Genomic DNA, 11233 nt, shown 5'->3' with positions numbered 1-11233 from the left:
TCAACCTTAGTATTTCTTTTTTGCAAAGTGATCTAGTATATTTTCTTTCGATAATATCAAATTTTCAGAACTGCCTGTGATTTTTTTAAAAAGCGCCCAAGCTACCTTAAGTAGACTGACTTGCCCCATTGCATTCGAGAGCAAAATTTTTTACAGTAAAATTAAAGTACAGAAAATTCTGAGAAAGTTATAAGAAAAAAGAATCTTCTATCCCTAATAGGCACCGAATTATGACTTTTCAAGAAACTCCGATTTTTTCACAAAAGAGTCAAAAACCCTCAATTTTACTCCTACTATTTATTACATTACCGTTTTTCCGTAGGATACACATGAAACAAAATATTTTTAAAACTTTTTTTGCTGAAAATAGAGAAAAACAAGTGTTTTTTCTGGGAAAATCATAATTTTTTACTGATGAAGTCTAGATTTTTGCATACTTATGAGAGAAGGTATTAGATTTGTGTAAAATTTGACCCCTCCCCCCCCCAGTTTTTGTTGAATTTCCACGTATTTAAACCCCCTGAATCCGAAGAACAGGTTTTTACGAATGTGTCTGTCTGTATGTCTGTCTGTCTGTGAACGCGATAATTTGTGAAAAACTTATTCTATTAGATTGGCCTTTGGTACACTCTTTGAGTCTCCTAGACTGAAGGTCAAGTTCATTAGCCAGCCATTTGGGATAAAAATTCAAAAAGTGAGCGCATTTTGAAAAATTTCTAGACCACTTTTTTTAAATTTCCAAAATTCTCTGTACGGATACTCATAGTATTAAAAAAGATTAACAATTTATTTAAATGACTTTTTTCATAAAACCAAAAATTACCAGAGATATAGCATTTACAAAATTCCAAAAAACCCGCGAAAATTAACATTTTAAGCTAAATAACGCACGATATGAAAAAAAGTCTAGAGAGGAAGGATTCTGATTTTGAATGCCCTACAAGATTATCATAACAACTGGTTGAGTTTCGGTAGAAAATTCAATTAACAAAGTCTGGGTCACTGGAACAGAAGTTGCAATAAAATGTTTAATAATAATAATTAATTAATTTAAAAATAATTAAAAAATTTTTTTATAATAATTAAAAAAAATAATTAAAAAATAATTAATAATAATGTTTAAAAAGTTTTTTTTTATGAATCTACATTTTTTCAACGAGACAATGAAACGACGTGTGTTTTAATGCCAATGCATGTTATGACTTATAATAATATACATTTATGGAAATGATATACAATTTGAGGGACAAAATAGAGTGGAAACACGAGATACGTGATGAGAATGTTTTCGTTAAAGCAGAAGGAGCTTTAAAAAAAGAGAATTCACAATAACTAAATTACTGATGTCGATGCTTTGACCTTTAGTTTAAAAAATTCTGTGCACAAGTATGGGTAATATACATAGATCGAGCGCATAGAAACAGGTAAATGCATTATCGAGCGAAACTTGCCAGCCGCACGCGCAGGGCGCCATGAAAATGTGCCCGTAAAGCGGGCAGATTTTTTAAAAATATATTTACGCAACATTTTCTGCACTACCAATTTTTCTCTTGCATAATTAACGTAACTTTATTCTCAAACGTAGTATTCTGAAAAACAGATGAATATTCAAGCCGAAAAGACGAATTTTAGAAGACAATTGAATTTTAAAAGGAAAAGTTTATTTTCAACCAAAAAAATGAATTTTCAGTTAAAAAATTAATTTAAATAAAAAAAGTTTTTCAAACGGTTGAATTCAACCGAAAAGATGAATTTTCAACAAACAAAAATAATTTTCTTAACAAAAAAGAAACGAATTTTCCACAAAATACCTAAATCTTCTACGAAATTTTCAACTAATAAAGGATACATTTTCAATAAAAAATTAGTTGTTAACTAACACTCTTTAAGGTTAAATTCTAAACAAAAAATGGAATTGTTAAATTATAAAAAAAATTTAACTAAAAAGGATGAATTTTTAACGATATAGTTAAATTTTCAAACAAACTCAACCAAAAAGACTAATTTTTAAATAAATAGTCGACTCCTCAACCAAATAGACGAATTTTGATAAAAGAACATCAATTTTATAATAAAAAACGAATTTTTAGCAACAACAAAAAACAAATTTCAATGAGTCAACTTCAATCAAAAAGACAAATTTTTAAGCAAATCATTGAATCCTCAACCCAAAAGACGAATTTTCAATAAAGAAGATTAATTTTATTGGCAATAAAGAAATGAATTTTCAGCAAAATATATGAATTTTGAACAAAATACTTAACTTTTCTACGAAATTTTCAACTAATAAAGGGTACATTTTCAATCAAAAATTAGGTGTTAATCAACAAGGTACATTTTTAACGATATGGTTCAATTTTTTATGACAAGAAGACTAGTTTTTCAAAGAGAATTTTCAGTAGAAAAATTGGATATTCAAAGATAAAGTTCCTTCTTAAGGAAAAAGTTCATTTCCAAACAAAAAGATGATTTTTCTAACAAAATAAGAATTTTATACCAATTAAATAAAACGGAAAAAACTATTTTTCAAAAAAATAATAGAATCTTCAACGAAATAGATGAATTTTCAATTAAGAAAGATGAACTTTATATCAAATAGTTGAATTTTCAAGTGAAAAAAGATATATTTAAAATAAAAATGGAACCATCAAATTTTCAGTTAAAGCAAATGTTCAAATAAAGAAATAATAATTTTCAACTAGTAAAATTCAACCAAAACACAAATTTTCAACCAAATAGTTAAATCCTCAACCAAAATTATGCATTTTCAAAGAGCAAGTTTAATTTTTGTATCCAAAATGAAACGAGTTTTTAACGAAAAGCATACATTTTCTACGAAATAGTTTCATTTTTATCTTATGAAGGATTCATTTCCAAGTGAAAATGGAATATTTACATTTTCAACCAAGAAAGATGTATTTTTTAAATAAAAAAGATGATTTTTTTAATAAAAAAGATGATTTTTTTACCATAAGATGAATTTTCAAACACTTAAATTAAACAGAACAAATTAATATTTTAGACAAATAGTTGAATTCTCAATGAAATAGATGAGTTTTTAAGACACAAGATTAATTTTCTTACAAAAAAAAAAAATAATTTTCAACAAATTCCATTAATTTTCTACCCAAAAATTGAATTTTTAACTTTTGAAGCATACATTTTCAACCAGAAATGTAATACTTACATTTTTATATAAAAAATTTAATTTTTATCAGAGAAGACGAATTTTGAACCAAATATTTAAATGTTAATTCAAAAAGATGAATTTTCCACCAATATGATTAATGTTCTAGCAAAAAGACGAATTTTCAACAAAATGCATACGTTTTCAGGAAAATTGTGAAAATTGTGAAAATTTGTGCTATGTACCAAACAATTGAACTTTTATCCCGAAAATATTATTTATGAAAAAAAAGATAATTGTCTATTGCATAGTTTAATTTAATTCAAATTATTTAGTTTTTAAACAAATGCTATAATTTTCGACAAAACGGTGAAAATTTCAAGTCAAAATTACGTATAATCTACCAAACAGTTGATATTTTAACCCGGAAATATGATTTATCAACGAAAAAGTTAATTTTCTACCGAATAGTTCAATTTCCATAAAAATAGTTTAATTTTCAAAAAAATAGTATAATTTTCAGCCTAAGGTAAGAATTTTCTACAAAACAGTTTAATATTTAAACAAAAAATATGGAATTTGAACTAAAATGATAAATCTTAAAACAACATTTTTATAACATTTTTTAAATAAAATAGTTGAATTTTCAACAAGAAAAAAAACACCTTTCAACAAAAAATCGAATAGTCATTTTTTTAGTTGAAAAGATTAATTTTCAACAAAAGACAAAAGTTCAACTGTCAAACAAGTAGTTGAATCTTTGATTAAAAAGATGATTCTTTGACAAAATAGTCGCATTTTCAACAGAATAATTTATATTAATATTATAATAATTTAAACGAAAAGTATAATACACCAAACTCTTGGCTTAGTAACAGTGTCGGAGGTTGCCTGCAAATAACTTCGATACTAATTCGTTGGAATCGAAACGTTAACAGCCAGAGTGGTCTGATCTGAACTGTTACAAATTCAAACACACATTATTGCGCAATATTCGCGAGTGAGTACCCGCGCACTGCGCCTTTCCGCTGCGCTAGTGGTATTTTTTAAACACGAGTCGCAAGCGTCTCTTATCCTGTTAGTTGAGAAACTGCGTGGGTCCGCTATTTTAGGAATTGCTACATCGCAGGTTACTAAAACGCGGTTCTGACGTAGTAGACATTTCAGCCAAAAATAGTTGAATTTTCTTATTGCTTTCTCTTAATTTATTTCACATTAATTCGATAGAACGAGAAAAAGGGGGAAATTTCTTGAAAACAGAGAAAAAAAATTCCTATAAAAGAGAGCAATGAGGGGAATAGGGGAATGCGTTGTATTAATTTCTCAAAATTTGGAATTTTCATCAGCACCCCCGTATAAACCATTTTAGCAAAAAACGCGCTTTATCTACTCAATACGTCGAAAAAAACTTTTTCGAAGAAGAATTGTAGACTATAAGTAAGATTCCGACTGCTACTGCGTTTCAACCACCGGAAATGGAGTGAAGAGGGGATGTAGAACAAAAATACGTAGTTGAGATTCTATAGTAAGAAAAGCGTAACGTCATAAGCTCCGCCTCTTGAAATGCTGTCATCGATCCAGGAGGGTTTCTCAATGTGTCCCAATCTAGATGTTTAAAAAAAAAAACACTGAAAAAATTAATAACCAAAATTGCATCCTTTTCATCACAATAAAAATGATAAAAACAAAAAAGGGCCTCTTCCAACTCAGAAAAAAACTAAAGTTTCCTCCATTTCAAATTTCGTCTCTTAAACTCAATTAAAATGTTGAAAATAAAAAAAGGTCTCTTCCAATTCAGGACAAAATTAATCTTCTGACTTAGAAGAAATTTGAAAAATAAGAAGTTATCCTTCTTCCAATTCATAAAATATTGAAAAAATGCCTTCCTTCCAATTCGATTAGAAACTTAAAAATAAAAACTGTACTCTCCTCCAATTTGATTCTTTCTTCCAATTCATAAAATATTGAAAACCAAAAATTCGAACTCTTCCAACTCGATAAAAATCTTTAAGAAAAATATCCCTCTTGCAATTCAGAAAAAATTGAGCACTAATATTTTGTCCCTTCCAATTCAATAATAACATTTTTTTTAATATCCCTCCCCCGATTCAGAAAAAATCGATGATATAACATTCGGCCATTAAACTCGATACAAATGTTAAAAAGAAAACAATAAATAGCCTCTTGGCATTGAGGAACAAAGTACACAAAAATACCTTTCTTTCAACTCGATTGACATATTAAGAATACAAAATTTACTTTTCTCCAATTCCGAAAAAGATCAAAAATAAAAAGTTCCCGCATTAAACTTATTGAAAATGTTAAAAATAAAAAATTTCCCTCTTGAAATTCACCAAAAATTGAAACAAATTCCTCCTTTATACTGAATGAACATATCAAAAATAAAAAATAGCCTCTTTCAAGTCAGAAAAATAAACCATTTAAACTCAATAAAATTGATATAAACAAAAAAAGCCTCTTTCAGGACATAAAAACTTAAAAACAAATATGTCCTACCATCCAACTCGATAAAAATACTGAAAATGAAAAAAAATTCCCTTCCAAATAAAAAAAGGCCTCTTTCATCTCAATAGAAATGTTTTAAAAAATGATATTTTTTCTAATTCAAAAATATTGAAACCAAAATTTCCTTCATACCAACTCGGTGAAAATCTTAAAAATGTATAGATTAACTTCTTCCAATTTTTTTTAATTTCATTTTTTGATGCATGATAAAAATTTTAAACAACAAAAAATATTCCAAATAAGAAATAATTATACGCTAAAGTTTCTTTCCTTTCTTTTAAAATCAGAATTGTGAAATTCGAATTTTTTTGATACATAAATAATTTAGCAATGAATTATTCTTATTTGTAGTCATTTCGAATGTATAATAAATCATAAAAGCAATAACAATTAAAATTGTAACATTCAAATTTTTAAATGACTACTCTGAAATATTAACGATTCAAGGGTTTCTTTTTCTAACAATTCACTTTTAACTTGTTTAATTTTGAATAATTTATTTCACTTTTCTCATTTTAAATGAACATTCAAATACTCCTAAATATTAAAAAATAGTTATTTTTCATTTACCAAATGTCAAATATACTGGGTTAAAAATGGTGTATTTTGGACTTCAAGAATATAGTGAACCCTAGATATCGGGCCCCCTGGAGTTCTTTCGAGAACTGACGCCGCGCCGCATGTTGGAGTAAAAGGAGCTGCGCCGGGTGAGCAGCGGTCGCTCAGGCGTGAACAAACAAAAGCGTTTTCTATGAAACGTGCCTCTATCTTGAAACTTTTCATCCAATTTTCAATTGAATAAAAACCTTTATTTAATAATGTATTCATTTAAAATTATCTTCAAATAAAAATAGTTTATACAGATTCAATAGTACGTTTAAACGTGTTTCAGGCTTTCGAATTGAAACAGTCTAATTTTCTAAGTTCCAATCTATTAATTATTTAATTTGGAACTGATTCAGAATCTTCTTATAAGATCAATTATTGTTCAATCTTCAACACTCGAACTACAGTTCCGTTTTAAAAATCATTAGTTCATTCATATGTACAATCAACTTAAAAAGTTTGTTATTTAACATTTTCGAATACAAACGCTTTACATTTTTAATTGTTAAGTTTTCAAAACTACATTTTTAAGTTATTTAAATTAATAATGTACCTACGCTTAAAAATGAAGACCAAAAATGACAATTTTTTGAAAAATTAAAAGTGTAATATGAAATTTGTGATTTTTTAAGTAACTGGATCAATTTTGCCAATAAAATTTTTTCGGTTCAGTGGCCACCATGATCCTTAAAAAAGTGATATTACAATATTAATTTTTAGCAATGACTATTAAAATAATTTTACCAAAAACCTCTAGGAGGCAAACAATTCCGCTAAGTAAAAAGTTATAAGTATAATCGACAAATGTGCAATCAAAGTTTGTCAAAAAATTTTAAAATATAGTTAAATTTTGAAATATTTTTAGATTGATAAAATTTAACAAAAATTTATAATGTATTACAAAGAGGAAAAATTAAATTTTCGGTGAGATTTTCTTTCTTTTTTTTTTAAATTGATTATTTTTATATTTAATTTTATCTGTAAAAAAAAACTTCTTCGCTCCGTTGGGATTCGAACCACAGGTCTTTTGATTGCCGGCCGAGGTCGCTATTACCATTAAGGAACTGGAGAGATCGAAAGAAGAATTAATTAATTATTTTTAGTGAATCAAAGAAAATGTCAAAATTAAGATATATTTTAGAATTACTTGGCGAACTTTGGTTTTACCAGAAATGTTGATTGTACTTATAAATTTTTACTTGGCGAAATTTTTTGCATCGCAAATGTGTTTGGTCGGATAGTTATATACCTATTCCTTCTCCGAAAATAAGCTCATTACAGGAAAGTAATAATCCAAGTCCCAGTTACTATAGGTAAAAAATGGTCGTAAAATCGATCCATTTTCTGCTACCCTTAGTCACTTAGAAATCTCAGGTTCTATTATAATTCAAGGTCCTGTCGAATATTTGAATAAACTTTTCTTCAGTCAAGATTAAAAACTTTAAGACTTCTGACTACCCCAATCAATTTTTATGATTAAAAAAACTCTATTCTATCTGAAAGCAATCATTCTTTTCATGAATGTATTTCAATTATAGCCTAATTTATAATTTCTATAATTAGTTGGAGGCATTTACGTTTTGATTGCCTGCTCTTCAACTACCATGGTCCTAATAAAATCGACAGTCGTCCATTTGAATTATTAAAATAATTAATGTATAGGTATCTAATTTTCGGAATTGGTAAAAGCAATAAAAAAGCATTTGATTAAAAATCATACCAGTTTTATAACATTTAATTTTGTTAAAAGGGTGCAGTTCTAAAGTCCTAATTATGATTATAGGAGATTAGAGTTTTTTAGATTATTTCAGTCAAAATATAACTATTAACAGTTTCTCCATTTTCCTAGATATTCATATAGCGTAGTATTGTTCAAGATTTTGTACGAATCGGTTTAATACAGTGTACGCTCCAGGTCGACTGTATAGATAGCACATCGACTTTTTAAAAGTTAAATGTGCAAAATTAAAAAAAAAATTAATATAAATTTGTTGAGACAGTTCAAGATATTAGTCTAACGGATTAATGTTGAAAATGTTGTTTGAAAAATAGTTTGAATAGTGTATGCTCCAGGTCGACTGAATTGCTACAAAATCTAATTTTTTTAATTTAACGTAAAAAATTAAAACGAAAATAATTAGTGAAAATTTTGTGCAACACATTCCTAGATATTCATATAAAGGATTTACTTTGAAAATTTTGTAGAAAAATAGGGTCAATAGTGACGCTCCGGGATGATCTAGGTCGCATAGAAGTGTCGAAAAATCTTTTTTTTTATTTTAAGTGAAAAATATTCACAAATAATTAATTAGTAAAAAGTTTGCGGTACATATAGTTCTAGAGATATTCATCCAACAGATTAATGTTGAAAATTTTGTACAAATAGGTTTAATAGTGTATGATCCCGGTCGACTGAATTGCTATCAAAGCTAATTTTTGCAATTTAAAGTGAAAAACTAAAAAGAAAATTAATATAAATTTTGCGTAATACAGCCCTACATATTCATCTAAAGGATTTACGTTGACAGTTTTGTAGAAAAATAGATTCAATAGTGTACTCTCTAGGCTGCTCCAAGTCGAATAAAATGATTAGAAAATCTAATTTTTTAAAGTGAAAAATGTCTATGAATAATTAAAAAATAAAGAGCTTGCAATACATAGTCCTAAATATTCAACTAATGGCTTTGTCTTGAAAAATGTATGCAATAGGATCAATAGTGTAAACTCCAGGACGAATGAATTGCTAAAAAGTCGCATTTTTTCAATTTAGAGTGAAAAATAAAAATATGCCAGCCGCGCGGGCACACTCTCGTTGCGCGCTGCGCGCGCGGCGCTTCACGCCCGGTTTGAGCGCGCCCAGGGCGTGTGGGTAGAATCACGCGTTTCGGGCTCGTTTTCGTACGTTTAATGTGTACACTTTAACTATATATTTTGAAATATCATAAATTTTATAACTTAAATCGAAAACTGTGATTTAAACTTCTGAAGAATTACAGCCATAAATTGAAACGGAAATCTTCTCCATTTATTTTTAAAGAAGGTTTTCAAAGCACCTACGGCTTTAAGGATTACATTACCATCACGAAACTCACGCTTCGCGCTCGATAAATTGTGTTCAATTGTCTTAAAAACAAAAATTGTATATTTTTGCAAATGATCCAACTTTTTGAATTTTTGTCTAATTAGAAAATTCATGAGAATAGTTGCGAAATACATATATTTTATATCTAGTAGAAATTCGGATTGATTTTTTTAACTTATAAAATTTGTTTTCCTTTTTTGAAAATTTTCAAAATCTTGAAAAGCATATAACTTTTTCAATTTTTATCGAATTTAAAAATGTCATGTACCAGAAAATTTGACAAACATTTTTAAAACTCATACCAAATTTTTTTTCAAATTTTGAAAAGGCTTTCACTTTCTGAATTTTTGTCTAATCGAAAAATGTAACTTTATAAGTTCTAAATATATTTGATATCTATTGCAGAATTCAAATTAAATTTTTGAATCGATCAGAGAAATATTTTTTTCTATTTTTCTGAAGATTTTCGAAATATTCAAAAGTATATAACTTTTATAATTTTCATAGAAATTGAAAATTTTATTTGGACAATTTGCAAGTCTTCCACACATCTATAAGAAATTTTCACAAGATTTCTAATATTTGAAAAAAGTTCAAATTTTAAAAATGCTCTAAATTCGTTAATTTTGGTTGGAAATATCTGCTTAACGAACTTACTTTCATTTTGAGAATCTTAAGAAGTTTATCGAAGGCTGACTCGATTGGAAAAATTCTTCAAAAGTTAGCGTGTCTACAACATTCAGGTATCCATGCATACAGACAGACAGACACCGACAAAATTTTTTGATTTTTGGACTCTGTCAGTGTAGAAACGTAAAAATCCGCTAAAAACCATAAATCGAACATTTGTATAATTACATTAAACTCTCATTAATGAGAATGTGAAAAAAAATAGTAAAAATTTTTCTCTACACAGTCCTAGATATTCATATAATGGATGTACGTTAAAAATTTTGTAGAAAAATAGTTTTAATAACATACGCTCCAGGTCGAATAAAATTGTTAACAAGGCTAATGTGTAGAATTTGAAGTGAATTTTTTTAAAGAATAAATAATAAATAAATGATTTACGATAATATATATGATATTCATCTAACGCAGTCATGTTGATAATTTTGTACAAATAAGTTCAATATTGTAAGCTTCAGATCGACTGAATTGCTAAAAAATTGAATTTTTTCAATTGAAGGAGAAAAATTTTGAAAAGTACTTGATGTCTTAAAATTTTGCAATATGTTTAGTTCTAGATATTTATTTAACAGATTTATATTGAAAATGTTGTACGCATTGGTTGAATAGTCGATAGTGTACGCTGTACGTACACTGAATTGATAAAAAAATGAGTTTTTTCAATTAAGACTGCAAAATTAACAAACAAAAAATGGCTCAAAATTTCATGAGAAACAGTCCTAGATATTCAGCTAACTTTTTTATGTTAGAAATTTTTGTGAAAATGGGTTAAATTGTGTATACGCTCCAGGTCGACTGAACTGTTAAACTCGATTTTTTTCAAATAAGAGTGCGACATTTTGAAAACTAATTTATGACTCAAATTTTTACGAAATATAGGCCTATGTATTTCCATAAAACTGATTTATGTTAAAAATACAGTATAAATCGGTTGAATAGTGTACGCTCCAGGTCGACTAAATTTCTGAAAAATTGCTTTTTTTCAAATAAAAGTGCAAAATTGAAAAAAAATTAAAATATCAAAATGTTGCGAGGCATAGTCCTAGATATTCATCTGATTTATGTTGAAAATGTTGTAACAATCGGTTCAATAGAGTAAGTTTGAGGTATAGACGGAATTGCTAAAACGTCAATTTATTTCAATTATAAGTGCAAATTTTAGAAAAACAATTTCTTGATCACAATTTTTAGCACACAGGCAT

Source organism: Belonocnema kinseyi, chromosome 8, assembly GCF_010883055.1.
Source record: "Belonocnema kinseyi isolate 2016_QV_RU_SX_M_011 chromosome 8, B_treatae_v1, whole genome shotgun sequence".
In the NCBI taxonomy this organism is placed as follows: domain Eukaryota; kingdom Metazoa; phylum Arthropoda; class Insecta; order Hymenoptera; family Cynipidae; genus Belonocnema; species Belonocnema kinseyi.
The sequence above is the reverse complement of the archived record's forward strand: the minus strand, read 5'-3'. Positions refer to the sequence as shown.